We start from the raw sequence: 26245 nt of genomic DNA, 5'->3' as shown, positions 1-26245 counted from the left end.
GTTTGATTGGTCTTCATGTTCAAGAGAAAATGATTCCATTCTAATTTGTGTTGCAGAAGACTTGTTTTAAAATATAAACCATTAGTATTGGGGAGATGAAATATTTCTGCAACAATACAGCATCATCCAAATTTGTCTGCATAACCTTTGCCTTGTGAAGTGACATTCCATTTTGTTGAAGAACACAAGTTGAAGTTACTTGTCTCTTGAATTGTTATGAAGAAGCAAGTGAGTGAGCAGTTGATGAGTGGGAGGAGGTAGAATTCTATTGTTTCATATTTACTCGTAGAAGGACCTTTGTTTGATTACCAGAACTCTAACAAAGGGATTATATTGCTGATGATATTTATAGAAAACTTTTGATGAATAAATACTCCCTAGTTTTATTCAGAAATGGAATTGCATTAACAAGCATAATTGGAGAATGCTTTAACTATAGTTCTATCATCAGTTATTTGTACCATTATTGTATAATTAGTTGTATCACCATTTCAATTGATACAATTATTTAGAAAGACAGCAGTATATACTCCAACACAAAATCTGCATGATTGGGTAATTCATATAATGTAATAAGCAGTAGAAACTATTGTATTAAACAATGGGTTACAATGGCAATTCAGCAAAAAAATTATAACCTTTTTGGAGATTGACGCTAACCTCTCAACTAAGAAAAAAAAATTATCCTTCAAGATTTCATGATAACTGATTAGTAGAGGTACATCCTCACACTAGAACAGACAATGAAGAAGCATATTATGAAACTGATTCTACTTATTCTCTCAGGGATCCACAAAGAGACACTTCAGAGGAGTACTATTGAATCTCCCTTCATGATGGCAGGACTTCATATCTTGGAAGAAGAAAGATTTTTCTATGATTCAGGCATAAAATATTGGCAAAAGTAATTAGTAGCTGACAGAGGTTTTCCAAACAAGCCCAACATAAACAGCTCAAAGAGCAAAGAGCTCAGATCTTTCTGCAGATCAATCTCAAAAACATGTGGTTTCAGTTCAAAGTTCTCTTGAAGCAGATCAAAGTCAAGTATTGGGCATATCTTATCCTTTGTTCTTCTCTGAGATCTAATGATAGATCAGAGTGAACTAAGCTAATTCTCTCCAAAGGAGAGAATGTTTAAGCCTTTATCAATGCTGTTACAAGGAACAACTTTTTAATTGGGAATTTAAGTGAAACGTATATACACTACTAACCAGAGCATACAAAACATTTGCTAGACCAATACTCGAATACAGTTCATCAGTCTGGAACCCACATTACGTATCTGATATTAGCACAATTGAGAAAGTCCAGAAATATTTCACAAGAAGAGTTCTCCACTCCTCTACTCGTTGTAGAATACCTTATGCCACCAGACTTGAAATTCTAGAACTAGAAAACCTTGAATTACACCGTCTTCGGTCTGATTTAAGCATGGTATATAAAATCATACATTGCAATGTCCTACCTGTCAATGAATACTTCAGCTTCAACCATAACAACACAAGAGCACACAATAGATACAAACTCAAAGTTAACCGCACCAAACTTGATTGCAGGAAATACGACTTCAGCAATAGAGTGGTCAATGTCTGGAATACTCTACCCAACTCTGTAGTTTCTTCCCCAAACCCCAAAAACTTTAACCTTAGACTGTCTACTATTGACCTCACCCCTTTCCTAAGAGGTCTGTAGGGGGCGTGCATAAGCGCACCAACGTGCCTACCGTCCCTGTCCTATTGTTTCTCTTATTCTTCTTTTATTTTTCTTATATGTACCCATTTCATGTATTCACAACTATGTATACACTTATACTTATTATCTTGTAAACAATTGGCAAATCAAATAAATAAATAAATAAATATCTCCGAGCATTATGATCTTCTAGGCAAATACATTTTTGATGAAGTTAGGTACTACCAATATTGGGAATACTATATTTCTGCAATATAATGAACAATGGGTTACAATACTAATATATCACATGGTAAAGAGATCTTTGAACATTTTTAAGAAGTTTACTTTGGGGAAAAAATTAGATTTATGATTTCACAGCAATTACAAAAAAGCCTAAGATAAATTCTCCATCCTTTGTAAATTATGTCTTCTTGCCTTCTATTTGCATTTGTATCTTTTGCACATGGGAGTCTCTTTCTCTCAGAATGTCCCCTATGCATTGTGCTTATCTATGCTTAATTGAAAAAAGTATCAGAAAAATCATATCATACAAGGCATGAAATTGTATTGTTCTGTTTAGGTTTTAAATTTTACACCTGTAATTTGAACAATACACATTTGTTTTGAACGTATTATTTGAAGGTTTGATATTGATGTCAATTTATACTTGCCATTTCAAATTACAATAAAGTAGGATTCCATTTCTGTTCATTTTGTAATTATCTCACAGGAAAAAAAAGTATTAAAGAAAATTTGAATAGTTCTGCACCCAAATTTTTGAATTCAAAGATTATTCTGAAAAAGTGTCACCTATGATGGATTATCAGAAGCTCTTCTTTGTGTGACATTTTATTCCATCAGATGCTTTCTTATGTTTTATTCTGAATCAACCAAACAAGTAACTGTAGAATTTCTCTCTTTCCCTCCCTCCCCTTCTATGACTCGTAAAGAATTAGAAGATTTATAGTCCCTCTCAGGCAAAGCCACATGGGTGTGTAAACACACAAGATCGAGCTTCTGGAACTCGAGACTGATTCTCATTGGTGGTAACCTGAGGAACATCATTTGTCTTCACTCCAATGTTGCTCTGAAAACAAAATCTGGATCAACAACTCTGAACCATCAGGCTTGCCAAGGTATACACTTATGCTTGGATTAACTTTTTGCTTTTTGTTTAAGATAAAATCTTAATCACTTGCTTGTAGCTGTTATTAATTAATCATTTATATAGTAATATTCAATGCACTATACTTGTATTAGATTATCTGTTGATTTGATTGGTATTCAACAGCTACAAGCATGCATTTATAACCTGAAAAACAAATATCCAATGCTTTCTGAATATTTATAAGCAAGAAAGTCAGAACATAGCACAGTTATCGCTTGTTATCTTGATCTTATTTCCTTCTTGACCTTGAAGGAAATATCCTGTTCTATTGCAACACTGCTGTGTTTTAAATATGAGAGATTTTACTAGCTTTGCAGTGGCATATCAAGTAAGACAGAACTTGACTGGACAGAAAGAGATAAGAGAAGAAGCACGGTATGTTTAATGGTTTTTGGGAACAGGAAATTACACTGCACAGGCAAGCTAGTTATTCTAGCATTTGCACTGTAGGCTAAATCTACATCTTTGCTTTGGATCATATTATTTCTACAGAACAAATTAGTCATTTGTTATCTAAAACTAGCTGTGTTTTGCTGAATAATATAAATGAATTATTTACAAGACATGTGGTGCTACCATTGTAAATGTATAACCAAACCCTAGAAATACAGCATGTGACACAGAAGTAATTAAAAATCTTATAAGTATGTTTAAAACCCTCTGAAAAAATATGGGATCATTAGGAAGAAATGTATTTCATCTTTCAGTTTTTAATTGCCTGAATATTATGTTTGGAGAGGTCCCCATGGAGTGATCCAATAGTTTAAAGTGAATTGTGATGGCAGTGGTGTTGGCTCTAACATTTCTCCAAGTTTTCAAAAGGGAGAGGCTAAAAATGATGCCTTTTTCTTCCTGTTACCCATTTAAGTGGCACTAGCTACCCAATTTAGCTGCTCTGAAAAGTCAAAGCCTCAGTGGCACTTTTGTCATATTGTAATCATATTTGAATTTGTGTGTTTTAGGTTTTCATGATGACCTTGTTGCTGCTACCTAGTTTCTGTGGCATTTGTATATTTATTTGGTTTGATTTATGTTTTAATTTTAATTGGATTTTTTTTTCTTCTGGTGTGCTTTGTTGTTAATTGCCTAGAAATATCTGACTGTTGGGTAGTTTAAAATATAATAAATAAATGAACACATCAGGAAGTATCAGACTGGATGTTAAAAACTAGTAAAAGGCAAAGGTACCTTCATGAGTGTGTCTTTGAAGTCCTCAGAAATAAATGAAGAAAAGTTTATATAGCAATAGCACTTAGATCTATATACCAGCTTACATTGCTTTTCAGCCCTCTCTAAGCGGTTTACAGAGTCAGCATATTGCCCCCAACAATCTGGGTCCTCATTTTACCGACCTTGGAAGGATGGAAGGCTGAGTCAACCTTGAGCCTGGTGAGATTTGAACTGCCAAATTGCAGGCAGGCAGCCTATCAGCAGAAATAGTCTGAAGTACTGCATTCTAACCATTGCGCTACTGCTGCTCATATATTATATTTATATTATTTCTACATCATATTTACTGTAAACTATTGCATGTTTACAATTGATGTAATGTTATAATTATCCTTTTTATTTAACAGACATCTGAAAGTAACAGACTGCCCCTCTCCCATAACTTGTGCATTAAAGTAGGTTTCATTTTGTCTGTATTCTTTGGGGGAATAAATAGAATTTTTAAAAATATGTTAAAAAAACTCTTGTTAACATTTTAAATTAAGTCATTTTGTATTCCCAATATTCAGCTGATGATGAAAATCCATTAGAAAGCTGCACTATTCTAACAGGAGGAAAATCTACTTTTCATCAGTGGAATATTGTCAATTTACTTAAAACATTTATTCTTTCTACTTATGTTACTTAGGCTATGTAAAGCACAAAATTAGAAATCATAAAATATTAATTCACTGCATATTCATACTATATTGCAAGAAAGATTCCTGAGGAAACTCAGCGGCTGTGTGAGAAGACGAAAGGTGCTTTCATAAATTGGCAATGGTTACAAAATAGCAAGCAGAGGAATAAAAGGGCAATCCTCATACATAAGAGTTATGCAAAGAGGGATTCCTCCAGAAATTGGTGCTTTTAAACTGTAATGTAAATATGAAGTAGGCTTGATCAGTGAAGAGGTACACGACAAACTACTCCTAAAACTAAAATCTTACGGTATCTCTGGACAACTGCATAACTGGATAGAAGCATTCCTGTCAAACAGACAACAAATGGTCAGAATTGGGAGCGTCCTATCAAATTTTATTTATTTTATTTATTTATTTATTTATTTGATTTGCCAATTGTTTACAAGATAATAAGTATAAGTGTATACATAGTTGTGAATACATGAAATGGGTACATATAAGAAAAATAAAAGAAGAATAAGAGAAACAATAGGACAGTGACGGTAGGCACGTTGGTGCGCTTAAGCACGCCCCTACAGACCTCTTAGGAAAGGGGTGAGGTCAATAGTAGACAATCTAAGGTTAAAGTTTTTGGGGTTTGGGGAAGAAACTACAGAGTCGGGTAGAGTATTCCAGACATTGACCACTCTATTGCTGAAGTCGTATTTCCTGCAATCAAGTTTGGTGCGGTTAACTTTGAGTTTGTATCTATTGTGTGCTCTTGTGTTGTTATGGTTGAAGCTGAAGTATTCATTGACAGGTAGGACATTGCAATGTATGATTTTATATACCATGCTTAAATCAGACCGAAGACGGCGTAATTCAAGGTTTTCTAGTTCTAGAATTTCAAGTTTGGTGGCATAAGGTATTCTACAATGAGTAGAGGAGTGGAGAACTCTTCTTGTGAAATATTTCTGGACTTTCTCAATTGTGCTAATATCAGATATGTAATGTGGGTTCCAGACTGATGAACTGTATTCGAGTATTGGTCTAGCAAATGTTTTGTATGCTCTGGTTAGTAGTGTGATATTACCAGAGAAAAAGCTACCTAGGATTAGGTTAACAACTCTTAATGCCTTTTTGGCTATGTAGTTGCAGTGGTCTCTCACTTAGATCATTAGAGGTGAGTATTCCAAGGTCCTTTACAGAGCTTGGGTCATCAACAAGATCTTGACTATTCAGCTTGTATTTTATTTTCTGATTTTTTTTGCCAATATGTAAGACAGAGCATTTATTTGTTGAGATTTGAAGTTGCCATTTGTTTGACCATTCTGATACATAGTCAAGATCTTTTTGTAGGGTAGCAGTATTGTCTGTGGTATTGAACAGCTTTACATCATCAGCGAAAAGAACGCAATTGCTCTTAATATGATCACAGAGGTCATTTATGTAGAGTATGAAGAGAGTTGGTCCTAGAACACTGCCTTGGGGGACACCACTATTGACAAGTACAGAATTTGATAGGACGCTCCCAATTTTGACCATTTGTTGTCTGTTTGCCAGGAATGCTTCTATCCAGTTATTCAGTTGTCCAGAGATACCATAGGATTTTATTTTTAGGAGTAGTTTGTCGTGTACCACTGAATCAAAGGCTTTACAGAAGTCTATGTAGATTGCGTCTATTGCTTTGCCCTGGTCGAGTTGTGTCGTCCATATGTTTTTGCAGTGTAAGAGTTGCAGATTACAGGATAGTTTTTTTCTGAAACCAAATTGTTTATTGGAGAGTAGGTTGTTTGTCTCTAAGTGGAGGATGATGGATTGGTTAATAATTGATTCCATGACTTTACAGGTGACGCAGCATAAGGAGATTGGTCTGTAATTTTCAACTAGGCTTGGGTCTCCCTTTTTGAAGATGGGGATGACTGTGCCTTGTGACCATAGGTTAGGCAAGGAGCTGGTCCTGAAAGATTTTTCAAAGATTATGCTTAGAAGTTTGGCTATGGCAGTGGATAGCTTTTTTAAGAAGTAGGCACATATTCCATCCAGGGTCCAGTCAATATGAGGTAGATTGAAATCACCAAGAAAGATAAAAGGGTATGGGCAGGATGCAGCCCATGTTAGTAATGTATTTAGCTTGTTTACATGTTCGATGTCATAATCAGGTGCTCTGTAACATAGTAAGAATCGAATTGTGATATTTAAGGATAGTTCACAGATGATGGTCTCAGGAAGAGCAAGCTCCTGGGTAACTTGGATATTTTTTAGATGTAAGGACTTTTTATAGAAGATAGCAACACCACCTCCTCTACGAATTTCACGATCTGATCGGTAAACATGATAGTCCCTTACTGTGGTAATGGAGTCAGGGAGAGATGCATTGAGCCATGTTTCACAGACAAATATAATGTCGAATTTAGCCATATTTAGTAGGAGGAAAAATTCAGGTATTTTATTCACGAGGCTTCTTGCATTGAGTAGTTTGCATTTAAGGCCAGCAGTAGTTGGAATTGAGGTAGTTAGGGGCGTGCGTGCCTAGTCTTGGGTGATGGTGGATTGGTTGAGGTAGGGTTGTGGTTGAGGGTTAAAGCTGAGTTGCGGGTTGTGTGGCTTACTTTTGATACAGTCAGCATGGTAGTCAATGTACAGGTCCTTCTCTCCATTGTCTAGACGTTTTTTGAGTTCAGTGCGGAGTACACAGGAGCGGGCACGTTGCTGTATGGTTAGGTCAGGGCGACAACGGAGGTTCTTATGGTTGGTGTTGGTTTTGGCGAGTGAATTTATAGTGTAAATGAATTTACGTTTGCTTGATTCATTTTTGCAAATGACCCTGCACAAGCCTGGGGCCACAGAGCCGTCTCTGTTTTTGAGCTCTCGCCAATGCGGGAAATGTCAAGTATTTCATCAGCGGAGATGGTTGATGCTTGATAATCACTGATGATGTTTCGGACAGTTGTGATGTCATCATTGTCATTGATGTCCTCTAGACCAAATAAGATGGCGTTTGGACGTTTCCGTTCACGCTCAACGGCTTCTCTGATGAGGATTGGGATATCAATATTTGTCTGGGTTGTGTTTATTTGTGGATTGGGTTTTGGATTGGGTTGTGGTTGTTGGGTAGAGATGTGGTTTGTAGCTATTGGATGTTCAGGTTTTTGCGTTGTGTCTTTTTTTTCAAGGTTGGATATTCTTTCTTTTACAGCGTCCAGGGATGCTACTATGGTGTTAAGGGATGTTTCAATGGTTTCAATGGTATCAACTCTTTTAGACAGATCCAGTTTGGGTCTGCATGATTTGCAGAGATATGGAAACTCATTGGATGATTCTAGGTATTGAATCATTTGCTCAGGTAATCCCAAGCAGTCATGATGAGCGTATTTTTTACACAGAGAACATTTGATGGAGTTTTCATTATCCTTTAGATTTTTGTAGCATTTAAGGCATGTGCAGGAGTCTTGTGGTTCTGTACCTGTCAACAGTGGTGTCCCCCAAGGCAGTGTTCTAGGACCAACTCTCTTCATACTCTACATAAATGACCTCTGTGATCATATTAAGAGCAACTGCGTTTTCTTCGCTGATGATGTAAAGCTGTTCAATACCACAGACAATATTGCTACCCTTCAAAAAGACCTCGACTATGTATCAGAATGGTCAAACAAATGGCAACTTCAAATCTCAACAAATAAATGCTCTGGCAAAAAAAATCAGAAAATAAGATACAGGCTGAACAGTCAAGACCTAACTGATGATCCAAACTCTGTCAATGATCTTGGAGTACTCATCTCTAATGATTTGAGTGCTGTAACTACATTGTCATGCCCCTGGTGGAGACTGACTCTGAGGAAGAGGAGGAACAGCCAATAGGGAGTGGGAGTGTGTTTCCAAAGGTGGTGGAGGAGGCTGGGGAAGGGCAGAGGCCAGGTGAGCAATCAGAGGAGGATCCAGGCCCATCCCCTATCCATCCTAGGTCACGCAGGGAGCAGAGGGTCAGGGAAAAGCGAGGTCTATTCAGGAGGAGATTACCATGATCCTCCTGGTGGCTTGCAGCTAGGAGCTATGCATATAAGTTTGTAACTATGCAGTCAGAATTGCTGGAGTCACAATATAGTGTTTACTTTGAAAGAGGTTTATCTTTGCTAGTGTTCTTCCCATGGACTCTCCTCGGTTATTTTCCTGGAGTTTATGATTAGTTATCTTGGCTTGCTTCAGAACTCTCGTCAATGCGGTTTGTTTTGGTTTTCTTTTTGCCTCATTAGTTACTTTTGTGACTTTAAACTCTGCCTAATAAAACAGTGAAGTTAAGTTGAAGGCCTTACTGGACTTTAATGTATGTTTTGAGTTTTGGGTTATTTTGAGAGATTACGGGTCATCACATACATAGCCAAAAAGGCGTTAAGAGTTGTTAACTTAATCTTACATAGCTTTTTCTCTGCTAATATTACACTACTAACTAGAGCATACAAAACATTTGCTAGACCAATACTTGAATACAGCTCATCAATCTGGAACCCACATTACGTATCTGATAGTAACACAGTTGAGAAAGTCCAGAAATATTTCACAAGAAGAGTTCTCCACTCCTCTGCTTGTTGCAGAATACCTTATGCCACCAGACTTGAAATTCTAGACTTAGAATACCTAGAAATATGCCACCTTTGGTCTGATCTAAGTATAGTATATAAAATCATAGATTGCAAATGTCCTACCTGTCAATAAATACTTCAGCTTCAACCATAACAATACTAGACCAAATAATAGATACAAACTCAAGGTTAATCGCACCAAACTTGATTGCAGGAAATACGACTTCAGCAACAGAGTGATCAATGTCTGGAATACTCTACCTGACTCTGTGTTTTTTTCCCCAAACCCCAAAAACTTTAACCTTAGACTGTCTACTATTGACCTCACCCCTTTCCTAAGTGGTCTGTAGGGAGTGTGCATACTCCCTACAGTATGTAGGGTGCCTACTATCCCTATCCTATTGTTTCTTTTATTTATTTTTTATTTTTCTTATATGTATCCATGTATTCATAACTATGTGTTTACTTATACCTATTATCTTGTAAGAAATTGACAAACCAAATAAAATAAATAAAATAAATAAAAAATAAGTGGCCATGTTTACTATTAGGAGTCAACTCAAGAAAGAGAATCTGAGTAATTCCAAGAGATTTAACTTTACCTATACTTCAGTAAAATTTCATGTAGCAATGATTAACCCAGAAAGAGATCTTGGTATTATAAGATGGTGAAAATGGCAAAAAATTGTGAAAATGGCAAACTCCCACTTTTGAATCATTGCAAAGACAACTGAAGATTGAATTGCTGATGAAATAATGTCATTATAGTAATATGTGATGAGACTCTGGTTGGAATGTTATGTAGAATTCTAATCACCTTTAAAAGGATACTGCAAAGTTGGAAATGGTACAGAGAAACCAATCAAACTGATTAAGAGCAGGAATAAAGAATGGCTACAACACTTAGCATTCCTTTTCTTGGAACAAATGGGAGTGCTTATCTTATTTAAGATTGTAAATAATCTACTGAGTTTTCTTTGATTATAACTTGCAGTCCAAGTTTCATACTAAGCAGGGAGCATGCAAAGAAACGGAAGGAATAAGAAAGTCAAATGCCAAGGAAATTTTTTTAAAAATTTTGTGCCATTAGGTTGCTGTTTGTTGAGGTATTCCCCATTAGGAGAATGAGTGCACTCAGGGAAACGTAGTGAGAGTGACGTTGAATAACACACAACTATTATACAGATACACTGAATAGTAAAATGTAGGTTTTACTTCCAGTAAATGGGTAAACGAAGTCCAACAAACAGTCCAAATCATACACAGTTAAAGCAGTTCGTATCAGTCCAGGGATAATCCAAAAATGAAGTCAAGTATCATAAACAAAGTTCAGTAAATGGAGTTTACTAACAGTTGCAAGACTCACAGCTATCCAAGTAAAACGACGATAAGGCAATACGGCAAAAACAAAAAATGCAAGGAGAAAGAAACCAGGTTTCTGGCTCCACCATATGGCCATTGGAGGAACCTCAGCCAATCAAAATTACAGCATTCTCTTAAAGAGACAGTATTAAATTACTAGCCTGGTTTATATATTTCCAACCCAACTGTTAGGTAGCTATCATTCCTAACACTGATGACTCTTAGTGACCAAATAAATAATCTATCTCCATGATGATCTGTACTTAAGCTGGTCTTTCACATCTTGCAATGGTGCACTTATCAGCATTCTAACCGAATCTGTCTGCCTTGTAGCTGGTCATCCTTTTCTTCTCTTTCCTCTCACCTTTCGCAGCATTAGGGACTTCTTCAGAGAGTTAGGTCTTCACGTAATGTGTCTGAAGTAAGATAATTTGACCCTGATCATTTGTACCTTGAGTAATAATCTGAAATTTTCAAAGTTCACATGCCAAGGAACTTGAATCGTACTGCTTCCATCTCCAATGTTTCTAGTATGTCTTTGTCTTCCTTCCCACTAACCTCAGAATATTGCAAGCGAACAAGGAAAATATTAACCTGATCAGCGCTTTTGCCAGTTGACTAATAGAAGTTTACAAAAATCATAATTCAATGTCCTCCTTCTGAGTTATGGCAGCTCCTGAATATTTTAACTTTAACAAGGAATTGCTGCTTCTCCCCCTCCAAATAAGAAATCAGTACCTGCTGTCTTTTTATCTATTTTGCAAAGCATTTTCACCTTTGATGCAAATAGCTTGGCTGTCAAAATTTCTTATTTATGCATATAAATTCCTATGAAAACTGGGGTGATAGTATAAAATTTTTCAGCCAGGTGCTTACTGCAATAGTTGCAGTCGTCGTTGCAGATTGCAGAATAGAACTTTATGTTTGTAGGAAGACAGGAGTAATGATTCTCTTGGGCTCAAAATTGAGAGGCAGGGACAAGTCAAAGTCTGATATGAATTGATAGACTAATGGGAAGAACCATTGGTGACAATGTAATAGCCTTATTCTTCTGATGACTGCTTGGATTATGAATTCAATGTGGCTTATTTAAGGTTAGATTCTATAAGGAAAGAAGAACCATTGTAATGCTTATCAGGCTCCCAAATAAATGAGGTCATATTTACTAAAATAGATTTCTTCCACCTTTACTGATCATATTACTCATAATAAAGTAACAGAGTTGGTGAGATCTTAGAAACCATCTTAATTTACTCCCTGATCCATACAGGATCCATTAGAATAGCACTGAAAGATGACCATTCTACCTCTGCTTGAGGAACTGTTAAAGACCTGTTCAAATACTATGAAATTGTATTGCATATATAATTACTTCACTGCTAAAAATATATGCATTTATTGTACAAGTAAAATGTTAAATTATAAAGTTGGTATTTCATTCTTATTTCACAGTACAGCACAGTATTTCACAGTGTTTAATAATATGTCAAATTATTTAGACTTGACTATTGAAATAATGGGTCTTAATTTTTTTTGTACCAAGTTACAGTTTCAGCAGATTTCATGCTTAATCTTGTCATCATATCATATTTGCAATGTATTCCAATCAACTTGTCCTTATAAAGCTTTCACCCAATCCATCACTTTGTCATATAGTAAAGAATAATGTATGATAATTAATATATCTATGCATAATTTTTTTTTCAAAAAGATCAGCAAAATGGTTTTTGTTGAATATATTGTTGAAAATAAAAAAGTCTAATCCTAATATAAGCATAAAATATACCCATCAATAAATTATGTAATGATAATCAAGTAGTTGTTTGGCCACTATATTAAAAATATTTCCTAGATATGTTTAATTCCAGACTGCTGTACTGCAGTCTTGGTATTTCCTCAAGCAACTCTTGAAAGGTATTCTAAAGGAGAATTTCATGCAGTATAAAACTTCTAAATCTGACAGCTAGAATGAAATCCATGTATACAGAGAACATTTCCTATGGGATACATTAAATATACTGTAGAATGGTGTAGGTGGATCTTTAAAAAATGCATTATGACATGGCTGATTGGCTGATACAATGGCAGCTATTTTTTTTTGTATATTTTTAATAAAAAATGATTACACAAAACTGATTTCCTTCTTCTATGAGTTATTTTGGCAAATATGCCACAAAGTCATTTTCTGGTGCTTCATTATTGGGGCCACTTTTAAAATTTATAAAAGCATAGGTTAGGTGTTTCTGTTTTCATGACTGTCAGATCCTTTTAAACAAGAAACTCTTTCCCAAAAGTTTAATTTCTGAAATTAAAATTCGAAAGAGAGAATAAGGATTTTTTAAAATTTGCCCCACAATAATCCCCAAAACTGGAAGCTCATGGCAAAACATAGTGTTATTAAAATGTTTGACAGATACTGTGTTGGCTCTAAACTTAATTACATAAGTGAATGGTTCTATCCCTGGATGAACCTGCTGTTTTAAGGATTACAAAAATAATTGTCAACCCATTACAGATTGTAGGTTCCTTCCAAACTGCCTAATTATCTATATTACCACTGTGGTGTTATTAAAGCACTAAATATTAGTGAGGTATAAATGGCACTTTAATGAAGAAATGTACTTGTCTGTTGGAAGACCCAGGAAGACAGTAAAAAAAAAAAACCCCACCATGAAGGTTTCTCAGTTGGACATTTCCTCCCATCCCAAAGGCCCATTTCCACAAACTATTCTGTGGGAAGGATGCCACCTCACAGGGCAATTACCACAAACTGCTCCATGGGAAAGATTCCCTGAAGAGAAACTAGGAAAGCAAAGTATAACTATTTGAAAACCCCCTTGGTTAGATATATCACTTCCATTTCTGGGAATGGCAGATTCTTACTCCACCCCACTCCACCCTAGGCTGATATCTACTGTTATGTGACTAGTAGAAAGTTTCTATATAGTCTCCTTATTTATCATTTTGGTATTGCTGCTGGGAGTTTTGTTATCTTGACAGGGTGAAGATAACAAACAGTTGAAATAAATACATATTGGCCTGAAGGCTATCTACATTTCATTGGTATGATTATGCATAGACATTTTATAGTGTAATAGTAGCATTTATTACTGTCTTAGAACAAAACAGACGGAAGGCAAGACGTGACATAACAAAGCAGATCTTCCACCACCATATCTACATCTGCCAAACAAAATTCTGGATTCAACCTAAAGGGTTGTTTGCTTTTGCAACCAAAACAAAATTTGGCTACACTAAGAGCAGCAACGGAATGTGGATCCACCAAAAGACCCAAAATAGATAAATTCTAAGCAATGTGTTACTCAGCAGCAGAAGTAATAATAGGCAGCTCAAATGTTTTCATAAAATAAACCATTTATTTAAACTTGTATTAAAGTATTTTGCTTCCCTGTTCTACAAGGATGAGTCCAGACCTTCATAGGATAGTATATTTACCTTCTAAGATAGTTGATAGTGAAATTTAGTGAATTAATAAAAATATGTTGCCTACAAACCATGAAATAGATAAGATATCTGGCTTGTTGTGAAAGATTAAAAAATCTACTGGGTTAAGTGACATCTGTTACTTTGGCCAAATCTAAGTGATAGTCACAAACTTATGGAAGAAAAAGTCATTGTTGCTTTGTTTAGCCTTTTCAAATGCCAGAGATAATAAGAGAGGTGAAAATCTATATGAAGCCTCTTTTGATTGTATATTTCTGTGCTTGTTGGACTGATCATTATCAAGATGGGATGTGCTAAGACTTTAAAGAAGTTCAATTTGAGGCAGCATTAAAAGTCAATCTTGTTTAGACCTATTTCCAATTGTAATGCTACATTTAAAATATGTGTGAAATGAAAAAAGAAACATAATGCAGAAATCCTGGAAGTAGCTGAAAGCTTCCAAAATCAATTTCTGATTACCTTTTTACAGGAATTAAAAGATGGAAAAATAGTTTATATGAGTACACTAAGATGGAGTAATAATAAATAAATTACTGAACTATTACAATAGCATTAATTTGGTGACTTAATGAACCTTCCAAATATTTTTAATTGGCACTGGTGAGCCAGGAACCAGATAGTAATTTGAGAGTGGTTTAGTAAACTACAACAGGGAGAAGTAGACCTTACAGCCATTGCTGTAAGTCCAATCTTAGTCATGAAAAGTAACCAGCTGACTTTGGACCAATTATACTTTGTCTGCCCAATCTACCTCAAAAGTTGTTTTGATGAAAAATTGGAGAATAAAGTGCTTTACCCTGAAATAATGGTAGCATATAAGTCTAATAAGCACTTATAACCCACATTGTGGTTTTAAATGGAAAGGATACTTGAATTAATGCCAATTCAGAGCCTGCTTTGCAAGTAAAATAAGCAGGAGCAAGAATACATTTTTCCCAATCATGGAAGAATGATGTAATTCCGACAATATGTGTTAGGAACTTAAGCTTGCAGCAATGTCAAAATTAAAGAATATATTCATAACTGAAGTTTATATATTGTTTTTGCATTTTTAATATTTTATTGTACACAACCTAAAGTCCCCTGTGAGGGAAATGGGTTGTTCTTAAATATGAAAAATAAATAATAACCAAATTTAAACAAGAATGTTTCTCACATCAAGCATATATTACACAGTACAGCAAATGTAAAGAACTAAAGTCTGTCTTTTAAAGGGCCCAAATGTTTATAAATGTAAATTAGCAGATGTGCAAAAAGGGAAAATTAAAATCCTAATCTTTTTCTTTCTTCCCTCTTTTTTTCTTTCTTTATTTTCTGGATTTTTAATTTTGTTAAATGTGCTTTGTGGTAAAATTTACATTGTTTTTCTACTATTTTTCATTCATCAATATGTACAAAAACATTAAGAAGCAAAGAATGGAGACCTTAACATGCTTAAGATCTGCGGTCAACAATATTCTAATGTACTGTGGAACTGCCTCAATGATAATGATTCATGAGGACATTTTTTCTGGATTGTTTTTTCTACAGCAGCTAAATCTGGTCCACTTTCAAACTTGATCTCTGTTTTTGGGTGGGGGAATCAACTTTTTGATGGATGCTAACTAATGAAAAGGAATATTGTAGGTTCCTTCCAAACTGCCTAATTATCTATATTACCACTGTGGTGTTATTAAAGCACTAAATATTAGTGAGGTATAAATGGCACTTTAATGAAGAAATGTACTTGTCTGTTGGAAGACCCAGGAAGACAGTAAAAAAAAAACACCCCACCATGAAGGTTTCTCAGTTGGACATTTCCTCCCATCCCAAAGGCCCATTTCCACAAACTATTCTGTGGGAAGGATGCCACCTCACAGGGCAATTACCACAAACTGCTCCATGGGAAAGATTCCCTGAAGAGAAACTAGGAAAGCAAAGTATAACTATTTGAAAACCCCCTTGGTTAGATATATCACTTCCATTTCTGGGAATGGCAGATTCTTACTCCACCCCACTCCACCCTAGGCTGATATCTACTGTTATGTGACTAGTAGAAAGTTTCTATATAGTCTCCTTATTTATCATTTTGGTATTGCTGCTGGGAGTTTTGTTATCTTGACAGGGTGAAGATAACAAACAGTTGAAATAAATACATATTGGCCTGAAGGCTATCTACATTTCATTGGTATGATTATGCATAGACATTTTATAGTGTAATAGTAGCATTTATTACTGTCTTAGAACAAAACAGACGGAAGGCAAGACGTGACATAACAAAGCAGATCTTCCACCACCATATCTACATCTGCCAAACAAAATTCTGGATTCAACCTAAAGGGTTGTTTGCTTTTGCAACCAAAACAAAATTTGGCTACACTAAGAGCAGCAACGGAATGTGGATCCACCAAAAGACCCAAAATAGATAAATTCTAAGCAATGTGTTACTCAGCAGCAGAAGTAATAATAGGCAGCTCAAATGTTTTCATAAAATAAACCATTTATTTAAACTTGTATTAAAGTATTTTGCTTCCCTGTTCTACAAGGATGAGTCCAGACCTTCATAGGATAGTATATTTACCTTCTAAGATAGTTGATAGTGAAATTTAGTGAATTAATAAAAATATGTTGCCTACAAACCATGAAATAGATAAGATATCTGGCTTGTTGTGAAAGATTAAAAATCTACTGGGTTAAGTGACATCTGTTACTTTGGCCAAATCTAAGTGATAGTCACAAACTTATGGAAGAAAAAGTCATTGTTGCTTTGTTTAGCCTTTTCAAATGCCAGAGATAATAAGAGAGGTGAAAATCTATATGAAGCCTCTTTTGATTGTATATTTCTGTGCTTGTTGGACTGATCATTATCAAGATGGGATGTGCTAAGACTTTAAAGAAGTTCAATTTGAGGCAGCATTAAAAGTCAATCTTGTTTAGACCTATTTCCAATTGTAATGCTACATTTAAAATATGTGTGAAATGAAAAAAGAAACATAATGCAGAAATCCTGGAAGTAGCTGAAAGCTTCCAAAATCAATTTCTGATTACCTTTTTACAGGAATTAAAAGATGGAAAAAATAGTTTATATGAGTACACTAAGATGGAGTAATAATAAATAAATTACTGAACTATTACAATAGCATTAATTTGGTGACTTAATGAACCTTCCAAATATTTTTAATTGGCACTGGTGAGCCAGGAACCAGATAGTAATTTGAGAGTGGTTTAGTAAACTACAACAGGGAGAAGTAGACCTTACAGCCATTGCTGTAAGTCCAATCTTAGTCATGAAAAGTAACCAGCTGACTTTGGACCAATTATACTTTGTCTGCCCAATCTACCTCAAAAGTTGTTTTGATGAAAAATTGGAGAATAAAGTGCTTTACCCTGAAATAATGGTAGCATATAAGTCTAATAAGCACTTATAACCCACATTGTGGTTTTAAATGGAAAGGATACTTGAATTAATGCCAATTCAGAGCCTGCTTTGCAAGTAAAATAAGCAGGAGCAAGAATACATTTTTCCCAATCATGGAAGAATGATGTAATTCCGACAATATGTGTTAGGAACTTAAGCTTGCAGCAATGTCAAAATTAAAGAATATATTCATAACTGAAGTTTATATATTGTTTTTGCATTTTTAATATTTTATTGTACACAACCTAAAGTCCCCTGTGAGGGAAATGGGTTGTTCTTAAATATGAAAAATAAATAATAACCAAATTTAAACAAGAATGTTTCTCACATCAAGCATATATTACACAGTACAGCAAATGTAAAGAACTAAAGTCTGTCTTTTAAAGGGCCCAAATGTTTATAAATGTAAATTAGCAGATGTGCAAAAAGGGAAAATTAAAATCCTAATCTTTTTCTTTCTTCCCTCTTTTTTTCTTTCTTTATTTTTCTGGATTTTTAATTTTGTTAAATGTGCTTTGTGGTAAAATTTACATTGTTTTTCTACTATTTTTCATTCATCAATATGTACAAAAACATTAAGAAGCAAAGAATGGAGACCTTAACATGCTTAAGATCTGCGGTCAACAATATTCTAATGTACTGTGGAACTGCCTCAATGATAATGATTCATGAGGACATTTTTTCTGGATTGTTTTTTCTACAGCAGCTAAATCTGGTCCACTTTCAAACTTGATCTCTGTTTTTGGGTGGGGGAATCAACTTTTTGATGGATGCTAACTAATGAAAAGGAATATTGGAAAAATATAAAAAAAAAACATTTCCAGTTTTACAATTTAACCACACTTAGGTACTCTTCTCAAAGAATCTTAAAACAGAGGGGGAAAAAGGCTGAAAATGGTTTCCAAAGTAATAATCAATTGCATCATCCTGCGAGGAAAGATTAAAACAATTAGGTATCTATAGCTTGGACAAATATATAAAATTATACAGAATGTGAAGAAGTTGACTGATTCTTTGCCCCTCTCACAAAATGCAGAGGTATCCAAACAAATTGAATAATGGGAATTTGGGACAGATGAAATGAAATTGTTACATTCAGTGCATTATTGTGAAGCTTATCAGTGAAGTAATTATCTGTGAACTTAACCTAGATTTAAAAGGGTTTTCAATCTTGGCTGATCAGGTTATTGATGATTGTTTCTACAAATCATAAAAATTGCACATTACCTTCAGTATGGATGATTGTATTCCTATGAGTATTAGCTGCCAGGCAGCTTAAGTGGGAAGGCAATACTGTCATCTGATTGGTTGCTGCACAAATAAAACATGTGGAATGATTCATTTTATAATCAGATGCAACTGAACAAAGTGTTTAATGTGAAATATAAAGGTTGTTTACAGTTTTTGGGTGGCAGGGGGGCTTGTATTACTTAGGGATGCAATGTCTCCATAACTGTATAGCAGTTCTAATTGGATGAGTGAGATTCAAATGCATAGTAAACAAAGCCTTTGATTCAGTGGTACATGACAAACTACTGATAAAATTAAATTCTTACGGTATTTCTGGATCCCTTCATAAGTGGATTATTGTGTTCCTGTCAAACAGGCAACAAATAGTAAAAATAGGAAGCGCTGTATCAAAACCTGCTCCAGTTAACAGCGGTGTCCCCCAAGGCAGCGTTTTAGAACCCACACTCTTTATACTCTTATTTTATTTATTTATTTGATTTGCCAATTGTTTACAAGATAATAAGTATAAGTGTATACATAGTTGTGAATACATGAAATGGGTACATATAAGAAAAATAAAAGAAGAATAAGAGAAACAATAGGACAGGGACGGTAGGCACGTTGGTGCGCTTATGCACGCCCCCTACAGACCTCTTAGGAAAGGGGTGAGGTCAATAGTAGACAGTCTAAGGTTAAAGTTTTTGGGGTTTGGGGAAGAAGCTACAGAGTCGGGTAGAGTATTCCAGACATTGACCACTCTATTGCTGAAGTCGTATTTCCTGCAATCAAGTTTGGTGCGGTTAACTTTGAGTTTGTATCTATTGTGTGCTCTTGTGTTGTTATGGTTGAAGCTGAAGTATTCATTGACAGGTAGGACATTGCAATGTATGATTTTATATACCATGCTTAAATCAGACCGAAGATGGCATAATTCAAGGTTTTCTAGTTCTAGAATTTCAAGTCTGGTGGCATAAGGTATTCTACAACGAGTAGAGGAGTGGAGAACTCTTCTTGTGAAATATTTCTGGACTTTCTCAATTGTGCTAATATCAGATACGTAATGTGGGTTCCAGACTGATGAACTGTGTTCGAGTATTGGTCTAGCAAATGTTTTGTATGCTCTGGTTAGTAGTGTGATATTACCAGAGAAAAAGCTACGTAGGATTAGGTTAACAACTCTTAATGCCTTTTTGGCTATGTAGTTGCAGTGGGCTCTAGCACTTAGATCATTAGAGGTGAGTATTCCAAGGTCCTTTACAGAGCTTGGGTCATCAACAAGATCTTGACTATTCAGCTTGTATTTTATTTTCTGAATTTTTTTGCCAATATGTAAGACAGAGCATTTATTTGTTGAGATTTGAAGTTGCCATTTGTTTGACCATTCTGATACATAATCAAGATCTTTTTGTAGGGTAGCAGTATTGTCTGTGGTATTGAACAGCTTTACATCATCAGCGAAAAGAACGCAATTGCTCTTAATATGATCACAGAGGTCATTTATGTAGAGTATGAAGAGAGTTGGTCCTAGAACACTGCCTTGGGGGACACCACTATTGACAGGTACAGAATTTGATAGGACGCTCCCAATTTTGACCATTTGTTGTCTGTTTGCCAGGAATGCTTCTATCCAGTTATTCAGTTGTCCAGAGATACCATAGGATTTTATTTTTAGGAGTAGTTTGTCGTGTACCACTGAATCAAAGGCTTTACAGAAGTCTATGTAGATTGCGTCTATTGCTTTGCCCTGGTCGAGTTGTGTCGTCCATATGTTTTTGCAGTGTAAGAGTTGCAGATTACAGGATAGTTTTTTTCTGAAACCAAATTGTTTATTGGAGAGTAGGTTGTTTGTCTCTAAGTGGAGGATGATGGATTGGTTAATAATTGATTCCATGACTTTACAGGTGACGAGCATAAGGAGATTGGTCTGTAATTTTCAACTAGGCTTGGGTCTCCCTTTTTGAAGATGGGGATGACTGTGGCTTGTGACCATAGGTTAGGCAAGGAGCTGGTCCTGAAAGATTTTTCAAAGATTATGCTTAGAGGTTTGGCTATGGCAGTGGATAGCTTTTTTAAGAAGTAGGCACATATTCCATCCGGTCCAATAGATAGAGATGGTTTTAGATTGCGTAGTGCGTTTTCAACACTGTCTTCTGTAAAATCGATATGTATTAGATCATTGTTGTTATCTGTGGTACGGCTAGGAAATACTGGGCATGATCCATTGCTGTTTACAAATACTGAGCCGAAGAATGTGTTAAAGATGTTGGCTTTAATGGTGTCGTTGTTGCAGTCTTTACCATCAGGTCCTATCAAGGAAGGGATAGACCTTGAGTCTTTTAGTTTGTTGTTTACAAAATTGTAAAACGCACGGGTGGAATTGGTGCTTAGAAGGTTTTCCTCTTGTTTAATGTGATAATTGATGCATTCGGTCTTTATCTGGTGGCATAAATTTTTGTATCGGCTTTTGAAATTGGCAACGTGACCAGATTTGTTTTTCCGCCAGAGTGATCTCTTTTTGGATTGGAGTTTCCTTATTGTTATGGGTAATCTGCTTTTTTGTTTTGTTTTGGGAGTTGTTGTTGGTACATATAGTTTGATGACTCTTTTGACTTCAAGTAAAAATATGTTGTAATGGTCTTCAACAGTATTGCATCCAGTGAATAGAGATTGCCAATCAAGGGATGAGAGATCGTTGTCTATAAGATCAAAGTTGCCTTTTTTGAAGTTACAATTGGGGATTACATCATTGTGGTGATTTTTGTGTGGGCGTATGTTGAGACAAAAGTCCATCATATTGTGGTCACTACTGGAAAAGGGTTCTTTAGTTTGTATTCCGTAAATTAAATTCAAACTATTGCAGAAGATGAGATCAAGGCAGTTGTTTAGTCTAGTGTTGTTGGTTACTAGTTGTTCCAGTCCCAGATTTGTAATAGCATTGTAGAAGGTTGTGTGTATGATTTCAGTTGTACAATCATTTAGGGTCCAGTCAATATGAGGTAGATTGAAATCGCCAAGAAAGATAAAAGGGTATGGGCAGGATGCAGCCCATGTTAGTAATGTATTTAGCTTGTTTACATATTCGATGTCATAATCAGGTGCTCTGTAACATAGTAAGAATCGAATTGTGATATTTAAGGATAGTTCACAGATGATGGTCTCAGGAAGAGCAAGCTCCTGGGTAACTTGGATATTTTTTAGATGTAAGGACTTTTTATAGAAGATAGCAACACCACCTCCTCTACGAATTTCACGATCTGATCGGTAAACATGATATTCTCTTACTGTGGTAATGGAGTCAGGGAGAGATGCATTGAGCCATGTTTCACAGACAAATATAATGTCGAATTTAGCCATATTTAGTAGGAGGAAAAATTCAGGTATTTTATTCACGAGGCTTCTTGCATTGAGTAGTTTGCATTTAAGGCCAGCAGTAGTTGGAATTGAGGTAGTTAGGGGCATGCATGCCTAGTCTTGGGTGATGGTGGATCGGTTGAGGTAGGGTTGTGGTTGAGGGTTAAAGCTGAGTTGCGGGTTGTGTGGCTTACTTTTGATACAGTCAGCATGGTAGTCAATGTACAGGTCCTTCTCTCCATTGTCTAGACGTTTTTTGAGTTCGGTGCGGAGTACACGGGAGCGGGCATGTTGCTGTATGGTTAGGTCAGGGCGACAACGGAGGTTCTTATGGTTGGTGTTGGTTTTGGCGAGTGAATTTATAGTGTAAATGAATTTACATTTGCTTGATTCATTTTTGCAAATGACCCTGCACAAGCATGGGGCCACAGAGCCGTCTCTGTTTTTGAGCTCTCGGCCAATGCGGGAAATGTCAAATATTTCATCAGCGGAGATGGTTGATGCTTGATAATCACTGATGATGTATCGGACAGTTGTGATGTCATCATTGTCATTGATGTCCTCTAGACCAAATAAGATGGTGTTTGGACGTTTCCGTTCACGCTCAACAGCTTCTCTGATGAGGATTGGGATATCAATATTTGTCTGGGTTGTGTTTATTTGTGGATTGGGTTTTGGATTGGGTTGTGGTTGTTGGGTAGAGATGTGGTTAGTAGCTATTGGATGTTCAGGTTTTTGCGTTGTGTCTTTTTTTTCAAGGTTGGATATTCTTTCTTTTACGGCGTCCAGGGATGCTACTATGGTGTTAAGGGATGTTTCAATGGTTTCAGTGGTATCAACTCTTTCCAACAGATCCAGTTTGGGTTTGCATGGTTTGCAGAGATATGGAAACTCATTGGATGATTCCAGGTATTGAATAAATTGCTTGGTTAATCCCAAGCAGTCATGATGAGCGTATTTTTTACACAGAGAACATTTGATGGAGTTTTCATTATCCTTTAGATTTTTGTAGCATTTAAGGCATGTGCAGGAGTCTTGTGGTTCATTGGTGGGGATTATCTTCTCTTTAGGTTGTGGTTTGGCATTGGATTTTCTTTTTTGGCATGGTAGGTTTGTTAAGATAGTACGTTGATTGAATTAATTAAAGGAACAATTTTGGGTAATCTATATAGCCAATATCACACCAATCAATCAATTGCAGTAATCTCTCTAGTCAGATAATATTCCTGAGCAACAATCAGCCTAATCAATTAATTACTCTAATCACTAATCAATTAATTACACTAATCATTAATCACACTGTTCATTTAAATTCACTAAATCATTGGTTTTACTATTCTATTAAATTACATGAATCTTGATCTTTTAAACTAGTCAGTAATCACACTATTTGCACTAAACACTCTAATCACACTAATCAATTAAAACAATAAATCAATTAAACCATTAATAAAATATTTTATAGAAATTGATTATCTAATCGTTGATATAGGTGATGAGGTAGAAAAGTTGTAAGTTTTGAGGTAATGAATTAATCAGTGTTTGATTAAAGTAATGAGGTAGTATTAAGAGTGTGCAAGGAAAGGGTTAATTGTTTTACTAGCAGCTGTAGTTGACTGAATGAGAGGAATTTATTGCTCTTGTAATAGCAGATTGCTATTACTCTGTAAACAAAAGGTTGTAACACGATGTTCAAAGGGTTTTTGAAATAGAGTAAAACTTGCTGAATTAAACACTTTGACTACAATCAATATGTCTCTGAATAAGATTGTTTTGCAATAGTTTCTTAAAGCTCTTCAAGTTGAGTAGTAGTAAAAATACAGTCCAGAAGTTTGGGTTAACCAATCCAATCTGTCCTTTACTTTTAACTAAATCTGACAGTAACTCCAGATCGTTAATCGCAGCTATTTTCCTCCTTAGAGTCCCACTTTCCAAGGAAAATTCCATTGCAGAAATTGGAGTGATTTTTTACCAAGATTAAGCACGCTGTTACAAGATCTTTCCTTTCTTTTTTACTTCTGTCACAGCTTTGATTTAGCCATGCTAAGTCTCTTTTTAGTTCGGATGGAGAGGTTTTCTTCGAGTCAGTCTCAAAAGCATTCCTCTGCCGTCCAGGGTGACTTTTGGCTACTAAGAGCCTCAGGGCTTTTTCCTCCCTCGTTTTTTTTTTTTTTCTGCCAGCTGACCGATGTGGCGGTGAAAACTGCGTGGGGGATATTAAAGGAAATGCATTGTCTGGCGTGGAAGATAACTTCTATCAGCTGTGTGAGGGATTTAAATGAAGGTAGGTTGTTAGCACTCCGCAGGCAGGCTCTGAGTGAAGGAAAGGGCTTCACTTCTCTGGGGAAGGAGAGGAGGGCTCCGGATCTGTTAGCAGGAATATTTGGGCTCCACAGCTTCAGAATCTAGCGTTTTTGGGCTTGTTTTTTGGACTCAGGTTTACTCACGGTTACTGGTGTAACAGCAGCTTTAAAAGTGGTTTCTGGTGCAGGTGATGGCTTTATAGGGAGATAGTGGTCCAGGAGCGAGAGCTTCACCTTCCTAGTTGGGCGTCGCCATCTTAGATGTGTTTTTAGAACCCACACTCTTTATACTCTATATAAATTATCTTTGTGACCACCTTATAAGCACCTGCGTCCTCTTCGCGGATGACGTAAAACTATTCAACACCACTGACAAAGCTACTGTCCTTCAAAGCGACCTTGATTATGTGTCTGAATGGTCAAACAATTGGCAACTCCAAATCTCAACCAACAAATGCTCTGTCCTACACATTGATTTAAAAAATCAGTACCCCAAATACAAGCTAGGTGGATATGATCTCGTTGATGATCCTCACTCTGTCAAGGACCTTGGTGTACTCATATCAAATGACCTAAGCACCAGAGCTCACTGTAACAGCATTGCCAAAAGGGCATTAAGAGTTGTAAATCTAATCTTATGAAGCTTCTCTTCTGGTAATATTGAATTGTTAACTAGAGCATACAAAACTTTTGCTAGACCAATACTCGAATACAGCTCATCAGTCTGGAATCCACACTGTAGATCAAACATTAATACAATTGATCAAGTCCAGAAGTATGTCACGAGAAGAGTACTACACTCCTCTGCTTGCAACAGAATACCCTATATCACCAGGCTTGAAATTTTGAGCTTGGACAACCTTGAACTACACCGCCTTGGACTTAAGCGTAGTACGCAAAATTATCTGCTACAATATCCAGCTTCAATCACAACAATACAAGAGCACACAACAGATACAAACACAATGTTAACTGTTCCAAACTTGATTGCAGAAAGTACGACTTCAGCAACAGAGAGGTCAATGCCTGGAATGGACTACCTGACTCTGTTGTTACATCTTCTAACCCCCACTCCTTTATCCTCAACTTATTGACCTTATCCCATTCCTAAGAGGTCTGTAAGTGCACAATCGTGCCTACTGTCCTTGTCCTATTGTCCCCATTTATTTATACCTATTTCCTGTATTCTTACTCTTGTTTATACTTATATATACTATTATCTTGTAAGCGATTGACAAATCAAATCAAATCAAATCAATCAAATCAATAAAAATTGTAATCCTTTAGGTGAGAGGTGTCAAACTCATGTCATCACGGCAGCATCACATGATGTATTGGGACTTTTATCCCCTTCACTAAACTGGGCATTGGCATAGCTGTGATGTATCTGGCGCATGGGCTGGGAGTTTGACAGCCCTGCTTTAGGTTAACATCTATGCTAGTGAGTGAAGTAAGGCTGTGATATAAATATAAGGTAAAACAAACAAATGCATCAGATTTCAAGTTAATCTTAGGTTGTTACAGCTGCTTAACTTTTTGGCTCACACTTTGAAAATATATAAGAACATTGTTCACGTAAACAAACCAAAGCAAATCTGTCAGCACTCATAAAAATTGCCGAATCTATCTATTTTTGTAAGTTTAAGATGACAATTATATCAGACTCTTGAGTTCTATAAAACACAGTGATGATGAAGCTGTGAGTCAGAGTTGTTCTGCAATTTTAGGGAGCCAATCTAGAAGTGTTTGTTTAGTTATGGCTCGACAAAAAAAATATATATATATTAAGTCTAATTGCACCTATTAAATAAACGGTTCACTATGTTCTGTATCATCCAGAGAAAAATGTCCATACATTATCAGCCAATATATTAATTTATTCA

At 35.9% G+C, this 26245-nt stretch overlaps 1 protein-coding gene across 2 annotated transcripts in view; it reads left to right on the top strand.

Moving 5' to 3' along the window:
• SGCD (sarcoglycan delta) overlaps positions 1-26245 on the top strand; it is a 489766-nt gene that overhangs the window by 183951 nt on the left and 279570 nt on the right. For both annotated transcript variants that reach the window (XM_087955097.1, XM_087955098.1), the window contains exon 3: positions 2625-2810. The gene's annotated coding sequence lies outside the window, so the exon portion shown is untranslated. The remainder of the gene's footprint in view (positions 1-2624; positions 2811-26245) is intronic.

This window comes from Notechis scutatus, chromosome 2 (genome assembly GCF_049901735.1).
Source record: "Notechis scutatus isolate UNSWTSFEM ecotype Mainland chromosome 2, rNotScu1.2, whole genome shotgun sequence".
NCBI classification, from domain to species: domain Eukaryota; kingdom Metazoa; phylum Chordata; class Lepidosauria; order Squamata; family Elapidae; genus Notechis; species Notechis scutatus.
Note: the sequence above shows the minus strand (reverse complement) of the source record. Positions and strands in the feature narration are given on the sequence as shown.